The following is a 15,196-nucleotide window of genomic DNA, read 5'->3' as shown; positions in this document are numbered from 1 at the left end:
CTCAGGCCTCCCTATTCCCTGAGACACAACAATGTTAAATTAGGCCAATTAATAATGCCACAATGGCCTCTAAGAGTTTGAGTGAAATGAAGAGTTGTCTATCTATCTATCTATCTATCTATCTATCTATCTATCTATCTATCTATCTATCTACCTATCTATCTATAATCCATCTATTTATTTTTGAGACAGATTCTTGCTCTGTCACCCACGCTGGAGTGCAGTGGCACTATTTTGGCTCACTGCAACCTCCACCTCCTGGGTTCAAGCAATTTTCCTGCCTCAGCCTCCCTAGTAGCTAGGATTACAGGTGCCCACCACTATGCCCAGCTTTTTTTTTGTATTTTTAGTAGAGACGGGGTTTCACCATGTTGGTCCAGCTGATCTCGAACTCCTGACCTCAAGTGATCCACTGGTCCTTGGCTTCCCAAAGTTCTGAGATTACAGGAGTGAGACACTGAGCCCGACCATATCTCTCATTTTAAATGAAAAGCTATAAATGACTAACATTAGTGAGGAAGGCATGTGGAAAGGTGAGACAGGTTTGAAAACTAGGCCTCTTGCACCAGTTGGTTAGCCAAGTTGTGAATGCAAAGGAAGAGTTCTTGGAGGAAGTTAAAGTGCTATTCCAGTGAACATATGAATAGTAAGAAAGTGATACATCCTTATTACTGATATGAAGAAAAGTTTTTGTGTCTGAATAGAGGATCAAATTGGACACAACATTTCCTTAAACCAAAGCCTAATCCAGAGAAAGTCTCCAACTCTCTTCAATTCCATGAAGGCTGATAGAGGTGAGGAAGCCAGCAAAGACTAAAACCTAGTATAGGCTAAGGAAGAAGCTGTCTCCATAACCTAGAAGTGCAAGGTGAAGCAGCAGCTGCTGCTGTGGAAGCTGTAGCAAGCTGTCCAGAAGATTTAGCTAAGATCATTGATGAAGGTGGCTACACTAAACAGCAGATTTTCAATGTAAACAAAGCAGCCTTCTATTGCAAGAAGATGCCATCTAGGACTTTCAAAGCTAGAGAGAAGTCAACGACTGGCTTCAAAGGATGGGCTGACTCTGTTGTTAGGAGCTAATGCAACTGGTGACTTTAAGTTGAAGCCAATGCTCATTGACCATTCTGAAAATCCTAGGGCCTTAAGAATTATGCTGTCTCTACTCTTCCTGTGCTCTATAAATGAAAAAACAAACTCTAGAGGACAGCCCATCTGTTTACAGGATGGTTTACTGAATATTTTAAGCCTACCGTCGAGACCTATTTCTCAGAATAAGAGTCTTTTCAAAATATTACTGCTCATTGACAATGCACTTGATTACCCAAGAGGTCTGATGGAGATGTACAGAAGATTAATATTGCTTTCATGGATGCTAATTCAGCATCCATTCTACAGCTCATGGATCAAGGAGTAATTTTGACTTTCAGATTTGCTATTTAAGAAATACATTACATAGTGCTCAGCTGCCCTAGTCATTCCTTTGATGAATCTGGGCAAAGTCAACTGAATGTCTTTTCAAAAGAGTTCACCATTCTAGATGCCATTAACAACATTCACAATTCATGGCAGGAGGTCAAAATATCAACATTAACAGAAGTTTGGAAGAAGACGGTTCCAACCCTAACAGATGATTTTGAGGGGTTCAAGACATCAGTGCAGTGAAGTAACTGCAGATGTGGTGGAGATGTAAAGAGGACTAGAATTAGAAGCAGAGCCTGAAGTTGGGACTAAATTGGTGCAATCTCAGGATAAAACTTGAACAAATGAGGAGTGGTTTTTATGGATGTGTAAAGAAAGAGGTTTCTTGGGATGGAATCTACTTCTGGTGAAGATGCTGTGAACATTGTTTTAACGACAACAAAGGACATAGAATAGTACATAAACTTAGTTGATAGAGCAGTGAGATAGGGCTTGAGAGGATTGGCTCCAATTTTGAAGGAAGTTCTACTGTGGGTAAAATGCTATCAAACAGCGTTGCATACTAGAGAAATATTGCATGAAATGAACAATCAATTGATGCAGCAAACTTCATTGTTTTCTTATCTTAAGAAATTGCCATGGATGCTTCAACTTTAGGCAACAACCACTGTAGTCAGTCAGCAGCCATCAAAGTAGAGAAGACCCTCCACCAGCACAAAGCTTACAACTTACTCAAGGCCAAGATGATTATTAGTATTTTTTAGCAATAAGTTATTTTTAAATTATGGCATGTACATTGTTTTTTATACATAATGCTACTGGACACTTAATTGTCTACAGTATAGTATAAACATAACTTTTATATGCACTGGGATGCCAAAAAAATTCATGTGACTTGCTTTATTGTGATGATCTGGAACCAAACCTGTAATATCTCCGAGTTATGCCTGTACTTGTTTCTTTTTTACTAATTTAGTTATTATTAAATGTGTGTATTTCACTAGACCAGCTATTTTCTGTAGAGCTCATTACAGTTAGGTAGAGAGAGTCATCACCACACAGAATAATTCTCTATGTAGAATATTTCTCCACAAGTTTCTGCCACAGAAGCAGACAGCTTCCTGCAAATATGGCTTGTTTGTGTGATTTTTTTTTTAGAGCCCCTCATATTTTGCTACTCTAAATCAAGCCATTTCCTGCCTTGCTCAACACAGCTCCTACAGCCTTGTAAACAAGAATTACAGTTTTTAGATTTCAGAATAGGTCTTCAATTTTTAGAAAGCTGTGTTTTTGCTGGTGCTTTTTGGGACTCAAGACAACAGTGGACAGGCTCCACTTTCTGTGATTTGACTCCTTTTTAACTCCCTTATTAACTTCTTCCCGATCTTAATTGTTTTTAGCAACTCATAGTTACATTTAGGGATCTACAGATGATATGTTTTTTAGCTTCATTGAAAATGTTTTTGTTTAATTCCAATTTTTCATTCTTCTTGGTTTTGTATACTTTTTAGAAGAGTAGGTTTGGGAGTAGGGAGAATTCCTGACTGATAGCAGTCACATTCTCATTAGAAGTTAAGGGCTTCTAATGAATTTTTTCATGATTTTTTTAAATATGATGTGTTCGTGTGATTCCTCCAGCTAATGTAGATGTGACTGCCATTCTGACCATGACATGCTACTGTGCACAGTAAGCCCCTTTGGGCTTTGCCCATACCTGAAAAGTCTTTCTGAAAACCTCACCACTGACTTCTTTTCACTTAACTTACTCAGACGTGTCCTTGGAGATCTGTATTGAGTATCTCTTCTCTCTAGAAGCTTTCCCTTACATCCCTTGTACTTGCATCCCACCTTTGTACTTTACTTGCATCTCACCCTGGAGTACTTCCTTTGCTCTTATTTCCCTAGACCACAATGATCTGCTTACTCCTCTATAGATTCTAGAAGGTACTGTAGAAAGTATTCTCAGGAGATGCTTCTTCAAGATGAATCGTGAAAACAGTGTGGTATGATCAAATATTTGGGAAATGCTGCATATTATATTCTTAGTCTTGGAGAGTCACAATTTATATATTAGAATTTGCAAAAGGTCTTAAAAAAAGAAGTCTGTTAATATTGATATAACCAATAGCATACCAAAAGTAATTGTTTATGAAACCCCCATTTATGTGTGACACATGTGTTAATACATGCTGGGAAGCTACACAAGAAACTCCTCCTTGATGTGACTATGGTAGGATCCTCAGCTCCTAGTACAGTGCCTGGTACATTGGTTCTACTTAATATATGCCTGTTGAATGACTTAATCTATCTTATACACTATCCCAGATGCTTAGTTGTTTACAGAAACGTGTTATAAGTTGGTTTTACAAACAAGGGATCACAATGGCATAAACTCTGGAGAGCTATGTAGGTCTGCTTCAGATAAATATATTTGGCTCCAATGTGGAATGTTATTTTTGAGTCATGGGGACATTTACTAAGCAAAAAGCATTCGGGAGGGTGGCCAAGTTATTTAAGGGATCTGGAAAACCTTTACGCAGGGAATGATGAGAAGTAGTGGATACATTTAGTTTGGAGAAGATAATACTAATAAGAAAATTTTATCTTTAAATATTGAACAGTGACTAAGATATCGTTTTACCAGTCAAAAATTTCACAGTACAGTTAAAAAAAAAAACTGATTACAACATAATGAAATAAGTGTCCTGGAAAACATCTTCAGCATCAGAGAAAAGAGTGAATATTTTGCTTGGAGGATTGGGTGTGTGATGGGTAGTCAGGGAAACTTCTCCGGGGGGGGCAGCATCTGAGCATATTTTAAGGGTGAGCATGTGTGGAGTGCTCCATATCACAACACAGTCTACCTCTGAAGAAAGATCTAGGTGAAAGTTTAGAGTTCATTTATCTTTAATGGAAAACTGTTATGTTTGGACGAGAGAGCTGTTTCTGTCAATTGTTCTACATTGAACACTTCCAAGTTGTGGCATAATGCAGCATGCAGTGGCTGAAAATATATGACGCACTTTTTGAATTGCTGACTTAAAAGTGAATCATTGAATAATATTTTTCTTATTTAGGTTTAAGCTTATTTTGTTGTTGTTGTTGTTGTTTTGTTTGTTTGTTTGTTTTTTGAGACATAATCTCGCTCTGTTGCTCAGGCTGGAGTGCAGTGGCGTGATCTTGGCTCACTGTAGCCTCTGCCTCTTGGGTTCAAGCGATTCTCATGCCTCAGCCTCCCAAGTAGCTGGGACTGCATGTGTGCGCCACCATGCCCAGCTAATTTTTGTATTTTTAGTAGAGATGGGGTTTCACTACATTGGCCAGGCTGGTCTCAAACTCCTGGCCTCAAGTGATCCACCTGCCTCAGCCTCCCTAAGTGCTAGGATTACAGGCGTGAGCCATCTTTCCCAGCCTAAGATAATTCTATTTATGATGACCTATTCTTGGTAATGGACTTCTTTTTTTTTTTAAAGGAGGTGAGAAATTCTGTGGGCTTCAAAGAAGTGTTGATTTTAGGTGGCTCAGCATATGGCTGACACACTTGTAGTTTACATTGTAAAATATTGACTTTATAAGTAGATCATTCTGTAAGATACATGAATTCAATACTTATCTTTCTATTCATTGTAGATTTCCAGAGTTCTATATCATCAGAAGGGCTGAAACATATTCAGAAAATAGACAGTTTGGGCCAGGCACAGTGGCTCACGCCTGTAATCCCAGCACTTTGGGAGGCTGAGGTGAGCAGATCACGAGGTCAAGAGATTGAGATCATCCTGGCCAACATGGTGAAACCCTGTCTCTACTAAAAATACAAAAATTAGATGGGCATGGTGGCATGTGCTTGTAGTTCCAGCTACTTGGGAGGCTGAGGCAGGAGAATTGCTTGAACCCGGGAGGCAGGGATTGCAGTGAGCCAAGATTGCATCAGTGCACTCCAGCCTGGTGTCAGGGCGAGACTCTGTTTCAAAAGAAAAAAAACAAAACAAAAACAGAAACAAAATAGACAGTTTGTTTCACAACCTTGGAGGAAGAGATAATTTCATTAATCCAAATGAAAATACAATGATTTAATAGATTTTTTTTATTTTTATTTTTTTGAGATGGAGTTTCACTCTTGTTGCCCAGGCTGGAGTGCAGTGGCATGATCCCAGTTCACTGCAACCTCCATCTCCCAGGTTCAAGTGATTCTCCTGCCTCAGCCTCCCAAGTAGCTTGGATTACAGGCATGCACCACCACACACGACTAATTTTGTATTTTTAGTAGAGACAGGGTTTTACCATGTTGGCCAGGCTGGTCTTGAACTCCTAACCTCAGGTGATCTACCCACCTCAGCCTCCCAAAGTGTTGGGATTACAGGCGTGAGCCACCACGCTTGGCCTAAGTTAGATTTTTATTAGAAAAAGGAATCAACATTAAATTTTATATTTCTAAGAAATGTTTTCATTTATCCAACTCCGTGTTTTACTTGTTTGCTTATAAGAATAAAAGAAACGATTTCACTGTTTTATTTCATACTGAACTGACAGGCTTCACTTGTTTCATAATTTTACTGTATAAAGCTCTTAATGTTAGTTTTGTAGACACTGAAAATTATTTTTTAAAATGAAAATAGTTGATTGCCAAATGAAATTGTGAATTATGCTTCCCTAAAGATGTTTTAAAAATATGTATTTCTATTTATTTAAAATAGAATATATATATTTTATATAAAATATAAAAATCATATTTTTTAAGTTGAGAATGAGCTGCCTGATTCTGGAGATGAGTTAGTTGACCATTCATTCATTCATTCATTCATTCAGGAAATGTTTTTTGAGTGACTATTAGTAACAAGACACTGGGGGTTCTCATTATCTATAAAATGCTATAAATATGTATACAGAAAAGGGACTAGTTCTTTCAGCATTTGTTAAACAAATTACCTTAGAAGGCAACCCAATTTAGGAGACAGGGTGTAGGTTTTAGAGGCAGACTGATCTGAGTTTGAATCTAGGTTCTGCTACACACTAGCTGTGTTATTTTTGACAAGTTAATCGGTGTCCCAATTTTCAATATTAAATGAGATATTTATAGTATTAAAACAATGTACCTAAAACAATGTCTGATACAAGTAGGCATTTAACAAATAGTCAACATCATGGCCATGCAAATAGGCACAATCAACTTAAGTATCAGCTCAGTTTGCTCCTGTTCTAATAATGATAGGTCTCAGCCCACCCGGTCATTTCCAAGACTATTTTGGAAACATTACAGAATCTTGATTGATAAACAATACAATAGAATGATGATGGTTCATAAGTATTCATATTTAAACAGTTTGAATAAATGTTCATAATTGTTTTACAGTTTAAAAAGGCAGTTTTTCTGGGTACAAGGAAAGAGGACTGCTTTTTGACATTATGGAAGGAAGCTGTGAATAGTATTAAATCCCATTTACATTTGTATGCTTTAAAAATTTCTCGTACATAAGCCAGTTCTAATAATTTTTTTTTTTTTTTTTGAGATGGAGCCTTGTTCTTGTCGCCCAGGCTGGACTGCAGTAGTGTTATCTTGGCTCACTGCAACCTCCGCCTCCGCCTCCACCTCCGCCTCCCTGGTTCAAGCGATTCTCCTGCCTCAGCCTCCTGAGTAGCTGGGATTACAGGTGCCTGCCACCTCACCTGGCTAATTTTTGTACTTTTAGTAGAGACAGGGTTTCACTATGTTGGCCAGGTTGTGAACTCCTGACCTCAGGTGATCCGCCTGCCTTGACCTCCCAAATTGCTGGGATTACAGGCGTGAACCACCGCGCCCAGCCCAGTTCTAATAGTTCTTTATTTTCCACTCGTTTAGTGTAAGAAGTAAAGAAATACAAGTAAGTATAATAGATTTGTAAACTTTCTTTCCTGTTTCCCGAACTTTAAAACCCATCACTCAATTAGAAGACAATGCATTTTTATATGTGTTAGGAATTCACTTCTTCATACTTTTCAGATGCTCAGACATTGTGGACATTATGCCTTTCATCATTTACCTTTGGAACCAACTTGTATGGGAGAACAACTTATCAAGGATAATTGTACTATGGTCACACATGTCCTTTACTCTTCATGTTGAAAATAGAGCTATGACAAGGAAGCAATTACTAGACCAATGTTTTTTTGGCCCAAAGGAGGCTAGTGCGGAATCAGACGGGGTTTTGAAGTGGTCTAAAGATCTTGGATCACCTGGGTCCTGGTCATTTCAAGGCTACAGAATCTTAATGTAAATTGGAGAGATATAATTATTGAAAATAAATCTGGGTCTACTCTGATATTGACTTAGACTCATTTCAAAGTCCTAACATGATCTTCAGCCTTCCTTTCAGAGAAACTAATTCTCTAAATATGTATTCCTGGACCCACTATCATTGTCTTTGTACTGAATGATTATTGACAATTTTTTGGATTTCTAGAGACCTCTCCTGACGGAGCAATATCCTGGTCCCTAGGAAGCATTCTCTGTGATTTTGGTTGGTAAGTATGGGGTGTTTCAGTTTCACATTTTCCATTGGTAACATCTGCTTTTCTCATATGCATTAGTTATATAGAAAAGATCTCTAGAGGATGTCAAATGCCCTTATTCCTTTCCTGTATATTCTTTAAAGTATATTTTCAAACTTCCCTACTAATTAAATTCTTCCTTTTCCCTTTCCTGTTTAAAAGTCTCATTGTGTTATGCAAAATGGAGGCCTTGATTTTAGGGAAATGGGTCACATTATCATTTACTTCTTGAATTGTCAAAATAGGAAGTGATTCCACCAAATAAGAAAAGAAACATGCATAAAAGTTGTGATCTTTTTGAAAATGTCAGCAAAATTTAGTATTCAGCAGGGGTTGGAGGTGGTAGCGAGGTGGGAAGGAGACCAGAACACAGAAGGCTGTTACTTACATGGAGATGCTTGGTCTTTGCCTACTAATTGAAAAAATCATGATCCATGTAACCCAAAATGAAGATGACAACCTAGATATTTTATCAGTTTCATGGTCCACTCAATTCATTTACAGTTGAAATGTTTTGAAAACCTCCTAAAAGTTGAGCTGGATCATTTTTCCCTCCCACATTTGCTGCCTAATGTGCTATCTACAGTTCTGCTGGGTTTTCACGACCGTCCAACTTTAGGGTGTTCAGCCATGTTTCTCCAAATAGTCTAAGCGTTCATGTTCACTGGTCAGGACTGTGTTTTCTTATTATCTTTATCAGGCATTTAAAAGGAAGATCCTCCATTAAAAGGCCATGCCAAAATTTTAAGTTTCAGGATCTGAATGAAATTGTTGTTGCATTTGAATGAATGTTCTTTAGAAATAATTCAACCACATGTCAATCAGAATATGCCTAAAGGGCAACTTCTTTAAATTTAGTTTTGAGAAACAGAACTGACATGATGTCATTTTAATAACAGATTGCATTTTAGCCTTAACAATCATGTAAGGAATTAGCAAAATCCTAGTTAATTTCATTTTGATATATATAATACATCAATGATATCTGGTTAGAAAGCTGGCTGAGTATACAAACATGCCATCATTCCAAGTATTTATAATAATAATGATATGCTTCTAAATTATTTTTAAAATGTTTATTTTAAACTATAAATTTTTACCAGGCACAGTGGCTCATGACTGTAATCCCAGCACTTTGGGAGGCCAAGGCAGGTGGATCACCTGAGGTTAGGAGTTTGAGACCAGCCTGGCCAATATGGTGAAACCCCGTTTCTACAAAAAATACAAAAATTAGCCGGGTGTGGTGGTGCGCACCTGTAATCCCAGCTACTCAGGAGGCTGAGGTGGGAGAATTGCTTGATCCTGGGAGGTAGAGGTTGCAGTGAGCCAAGGCTGCATCACTGCGCTCCAGGCTGGGCAACAGAGTGAGACTCCATCTCAAAAATAATAAAATAAATAAGCTACAAATTTTTACTAAATGATAAATGACATTTATCATTTCTAGCAACAATAACAGTGTTTTTGAGAACTTACTATTGGCCAAACTATGCTAATTTAGAGGTTACATAGGCCATCTCATTTAAACATCACTAAAATTCTATAAAGCACGTTAATATCCTACTACCATTTTACATTTGAGAAGAACCAAAATATAGAGAAATAATTTACTTAAAGTTATACGGACAGTGGTAAGTCTAGGATTCAAACATAAAACAGTCTGAATTTAAAGTCAGCATTCTTACCCATGATCCTAAAAGTTGCCAAATAAGTACAGCAGTCTATGCTTATGTGTCAGAGGTATCTTCCAAGACACTCAGTGGATGTCTGAACCCCCAGATAATACTGAACCCTATATGGACTATGTTCAATATGATAACTGAGAGGCTACTCAGTGACTAAAGGGCAGTTCATGTATATAGTATGAATACACTGAATAAAGAGATAATTCATGTCCTGGGTGGGTTGGAGTGGGACAGTGTGAGATTTCATCATGTTTCTCAGAACAGTGTGCAATTTAAAACTTATCAATTATTTCTGAAAATTTTCATTCGATATATTTAGACTATGGTTGACCATGGGTAACTGAAAGCACAGAAAGTGAAACTGCAAATAAGGATAGACTTCTATACTGGGGTTCATATTTCTTTTTTTTTTTTGGGAACCTAAGTTAATCATAATTTTTATTTTATAGAATACATGAACTAAACTGCAGTAAACACATTAGAGAGATCTGAGGCTCTGAATGAACAAAAGAGCCCAATAGGCTCCCAGTAGTTCTAGAGAATTGCACCTTTTTTGGTCACTGGAAAATGTTTTTTTTAAATCTAAAAAATTGGCAAATAATAATTGTACATATTTATGGGGTACAAAGTGATACTTCATCATATATAATGTTCAGTGATCAGAACAGAGTAATTAGCATATCCATAATCTCAAACATATATCATTTCTTTGTGTAGGGAATGTTCAATATCCTTTTTCTATCTATTTGAAACTATATATTATTATTAACTACAGTTATGCTACAGTGGTCTAGAATACTAAAACTAATTCCTCCTATCTAACTGTAATTTTGTATTCCTTAACAAATCTCTCCCTATCCCTCCCTTCCCCCTACCCTTTTTAGCCTCTATTAATCTTTGTTCTGCTTTGTGCTTCTATGAGATCAACTTTTTTTAGCTTCCACATATGAGTGAGAACACGCAGTATTTAACTTTCTGGTTCTTGGCTTATTTCATTTAGTATAATGCCCTCTAGTTCCATCTATGTTGTCATAATGACAGGATTTCATTCTTTTTTTTTTATGGCTGAATAGTATTCTATTGTGTATGTATATGTTAGATTGTTTAAAAATCCTTTCATCAGCCGGGCGCGGTGGCTCATGCCTGTAATCCCAGCACTTTTGGGAGGCCGAGGCGGGCGGATCACGAAGTCAGGAGATGGAGACCATCCTGGCTAACACTAAAAATACAAAAAATTAACCGGGCGTGGTGGCGGGCGCCTCTAGTCCCAGCTGCTCTGGAGGCTGAGGCAGGAGAATGGCGTGAACCCAGGAGGCGGAGCTTGCAGTGAGCCGAGATTGCGCCACTGCACTCCAGCCTGGGTGACAGAGCGAGACTCCGTCTGAAAAAAACTCCTTTCATCTGCTAGGTGCTGTGGCTCACGCCTGTAATCCTAGCACTTTGAGAGGCCGAGGCGGGTGGATCACGAGGTCAGGATATCAAGACCATCTTGGCTAACATGGTGAAACCCCATCTCTACTAAAAAATACAAAAAATTAGCCGGGTGTGGTGGCAGGCGCCTGTAGTCCCAGCTACTCGGGAGGCTGAGGCAGGAGAATGGTGTGAACCCAGGAGGCGGAGCTTGCAGTGAGCCGAGATCACACCACTGCACTCCAGCCTGGGCGACAGAGCAAGACTCTGTCTCAAAAAAAAAAAAAAATCCTTTCATCTGTTGCTTGACACCTATGATGGTATCTTATCTTGGCTATTGTAAATAGCGCTGTAATAAACACAGGGGTGCAGATGTCTCTTGTGATACAGTAATTTCCTTTTCTTTAGATAAATGCACAGTAGTGGGATTGCTATATCATATGGAAACTCTATTTGTAGTTTTTTGAGGAACCTCCTTACTATTCTCCATAGTAGCTGTACTAGTTTACTTCACACCAGCAGTGTGTTAAGAGTTCCCTTTTCTCCACATTCTCCCAGCATTTGTTATTTTTTGTTTTTGATAATAGCCATTCTAACTGGGGTGAGATGATACACCACAACATTATTGTGGTTTTGATTTGCATTTTCCTGATTAGTGATGTTAAGCATTTTTTCAAACATTTGTTCCTCATTTGCATGTCTTCTTTTGAGAAATGTCTGTTCATATTAATTGGTCATTTTTTTTCTGCCATTGAGATGTCTGAGTTCCTCGTATATTTTGTATATTAATCCCCTGTTGGATGAATAGTTTGCAAATATTTTCTCCCATTCTATAGGTTGTCTTTTCACTCTACTGATTTTTTTCTTCTGTGCAGAAGCCTCTTAGCTTAATATAATCCCATTTGTTTATTTCTTGCTTTTGTTGCCTGTGCTCTAATAAAATCTTTTTTCAGACCCATGTCTTGAAGCATTTCATTTATGTTTTCTTCTAGTAGTTTTACTGTTTTAAGTCTTACATTTAGGTCTTTGATCAATTTAGAGTTCATTTTTGCATATGGGGAGAGCTAGGGGACTAGTTTCATTCGTCTGTATATAGATAGTTTTCCCAGCATCATTTATTTAAGAGAACGTCCTTTCCCCAATGAGTATTCTTGGCACCTCTGTCAAAAATCAGTCGGCTGTAGATACACGGTTTAACTAATTTTGGGGTTCTTTATTCTGTTCTATTGGTCTCTGTGTTTTTATGCCAGTGCCATGCTGGTTTTGTTACTTCAGCATTGTAGTATATTTTGAGGTCTGGTAGTGTGATATCTCCTTCTTTGTTCTGTTTGCTCAGGGTTGCTTTGGCTATTCAGAGTCTTTTGTGCTTCAGTACAAGTTTTAGGGATTTTTTTCTATTTTTATGAAGAATGTCATTGATATTTTGATAGGAATTGAATTAAATCTACAGATTGTTTTGGTTAGTATTGTCATTTAACAATATTAGTCCTTCTGATCCATGAGCATGGGATGCCTTTCTATTTGTTTGTATCCTCTTCAATTTCTCTCATCAGTGTTTTTCAGTTTTCCTTGTAGAGGTCTTTCACCTCCTTGGTTAAATTTATTCCTAGGTATTTTATTTTATTTTTTGGTAGCTATTGTAAATGGCACTGCCTTCTTGATTTCTTTTTCAGCTAGTTCTTTACTTACATATAGAAAGATTTCTTTGAATATTAATTTTGAATTTTGTTTTTTGAATATTAATTTTGTATCCTGCAAATTTATTGAACTTGCTTATCAGTTCTAAGAGGGTTTTTTTGTAGAGTCTTTAGGTTTTGCTATATATATGATTATGTTGCCTGCAAACAGGAACAATTTGACTTCCTCCTTTCAAATTCGATGCTCTTTATTTCTCTCTCTTGCCTAATTTCTCTGGCTAGGACTTCCAGTATATGCTAAGAGTGATAAGAGTAGGCATCATTGTCTACTCCCATTTCTTAGGGGAAAAGCTTTTAGCTTTTTGTCATTGAATAATATGTTGCTGTACCAGATGTGGTTTCATTGCTTGAGCAAATTAACACATCTCCTGGTACCTGGTATGCAGCCATTGACTTGCAAATGCCTTTTTCTCCATTTCTGTCCATAAGGCCCACCAGAAGCAATTTGCCTTCAGCTGGCAAGGCCAGCAATATACCTTTACTATCCTACCTCAGGGGTATATCAACTCTCTGGCTTTGTGTCATAATCTTATTTGGAGAGATGTTGATGGCTTTTTGCTTCCTCAAGATATCACACTGGCCCATTAGATTGATGACATTATGCTGATTGGATTCAGTGAGCAAGAAGTAGCAAACACACTAGACTTATTGGTGAGACATTTGGCTGCCAGAGGATGGGAAATAAATCCAACTAAAATTCAGGGATTTACCTCAGTAAAATGTCTAGGGGTCCAGTGGTATGGGGCCTGTCAAAATATTCCTTCTAAGGTGAAGGATAAGTTTCTGCATTTGGCCCCTCCTACAACTAAGAAAGAGGCACAACGTCTAGTGTGTCTATTTGGATTTTGGAGGCAACACATTCCTCATTTGGGTGTGTTACTCTGGCCCATTTATCAAGTAACCCAAAAGGCTGCCAGTTTTGAGTGGGGTCCAGAACAGGAGAAGGCTCTGCAACAGGTCCATGCTGCTGTGCAAACTGCTCTGCTACTTGGGCCATATGACCCAGCAGACCCAATGGTGCTTGAGGTGTCAGTGGCAGATAGGGATGCTGTTTGGAGCCTTTGGCAGGCCTCCATAGGTGAATTACAGGGGAGGCCTCTAAAGTTTTGGAGCAAGGCCCCGCCATCTTCTGCAGATAACTACTCTCATTTTGACTGACAGCTATTGGTCTGTTACTGGGCTTTGGTGGAAACTGAATGTTTGACTATGGATCATCAAGTCACCATGCAACCTGAACTACCTATCATGAAGTGGGTGCTTTCTGACCTATCTAGCCATAAAGTGGGTCATGCACAGCAGCATTCCATCATCAAATGAAAGTATACTTGATCAGGCTTGAGAAGGTCCTGAAGGCACAAATAAGTTACATGAAGAAGTGGCTCAAATGCCCATGGTCTTCACTCCTGCCATCCTGCCTCCTCTCCCCTAGCCTGCACCAGTGGCCTCATGGGGAGTTCCCTATGATTAATTGACAGAGGAAGAGAAGACTAAGGCTTGGTTCACAGATGATTCTGCACGATATGCAGGCACTACCCAAAAGTAGACCACTGCATTACAACCCTTTTCTAGGACATCCCTGAAGGACAGCATTGAAGGGAAATCTTCCCGGTGGGCAGAATTTCGAGCAGTGCACCTGGTTGTGTACTTTGCCTGGAAGGAGAATGTCCAGATGTGCGATTATATACTGATTCATTGGCTGTGGCCAATGGTTTGGCTGCATGGTCAGGGACTTGGAAGAAGCATGATTGGAAAATTGGTGACAAAGAAATCTGGGGAAGAGATAAGTGGATGGACCTTTCTGAGTGATTGAAAACTGTGAAGATATTTGTATCTCATGTGAGTGCTCACCAACGGGTGACCTTGGCGGAGGAGGATTTCAATAATCAAGTGGATAGGATAACCTGTTCTGTGGACATCATTCAGCCTGTTTCCCCAGCCACCTCTCTTATTGCCCAGTGGACCCATGAACTAAGTGGCCATGGTGGCAAGGATGGAGGTTACACATGGGCTCAGCAACATGGACTTCCACTCACCAAGGCTGACCTGGCTACCACCAGTGCTGAGTGCCCAATTTGCCAGCAGCAGATACCAACACTGAACCCTCGATATGATACCATTCCTCAGAGTGATCAGCCAGCTACCTGGTGGCAGGTTGATTATATTGGATCTCTTCCATCATGGCAAGGGCAGAGGCTTGTCCTCACTGGAACAGACACTTACTCCAGATATGGGTTTGCCTATCCTGCATGCAATGTTTCTGCCAAGACTCCATCCACGGACTCATGGAATGCCTTATCTGTTGCGGGAAGTCAGGGACCCTGAACGGAGGGACCGGCTGAAGCCACAGCAGAAGAACATAAATTGATAAGATTTCATGGACATTTATTAGTTCCCTAAATTAATACTTTTATAATTTCTTATGCCTGTCTTTACTGCAGTCTCTGAACATAAATTGTGAAGATT

Source organism: Pongo pygmaeus, chromosome 4 (assembly GCF_028885625.2).
Source record: "Pongo pygmaeus isolate AG05252 chromosome 4, NHGRI_mPonPyg2-v2.0_pri, whole genome shotgun sequence".
NCBI classification, from domain to species: Eukaryota; Metazoa; Chordata; class Mammalia; order Primates; family Hominidae; genus Pongo; species Pongo pygmaeus.
Note: the sequence above shows the minus strand (reverse complement) of the source record.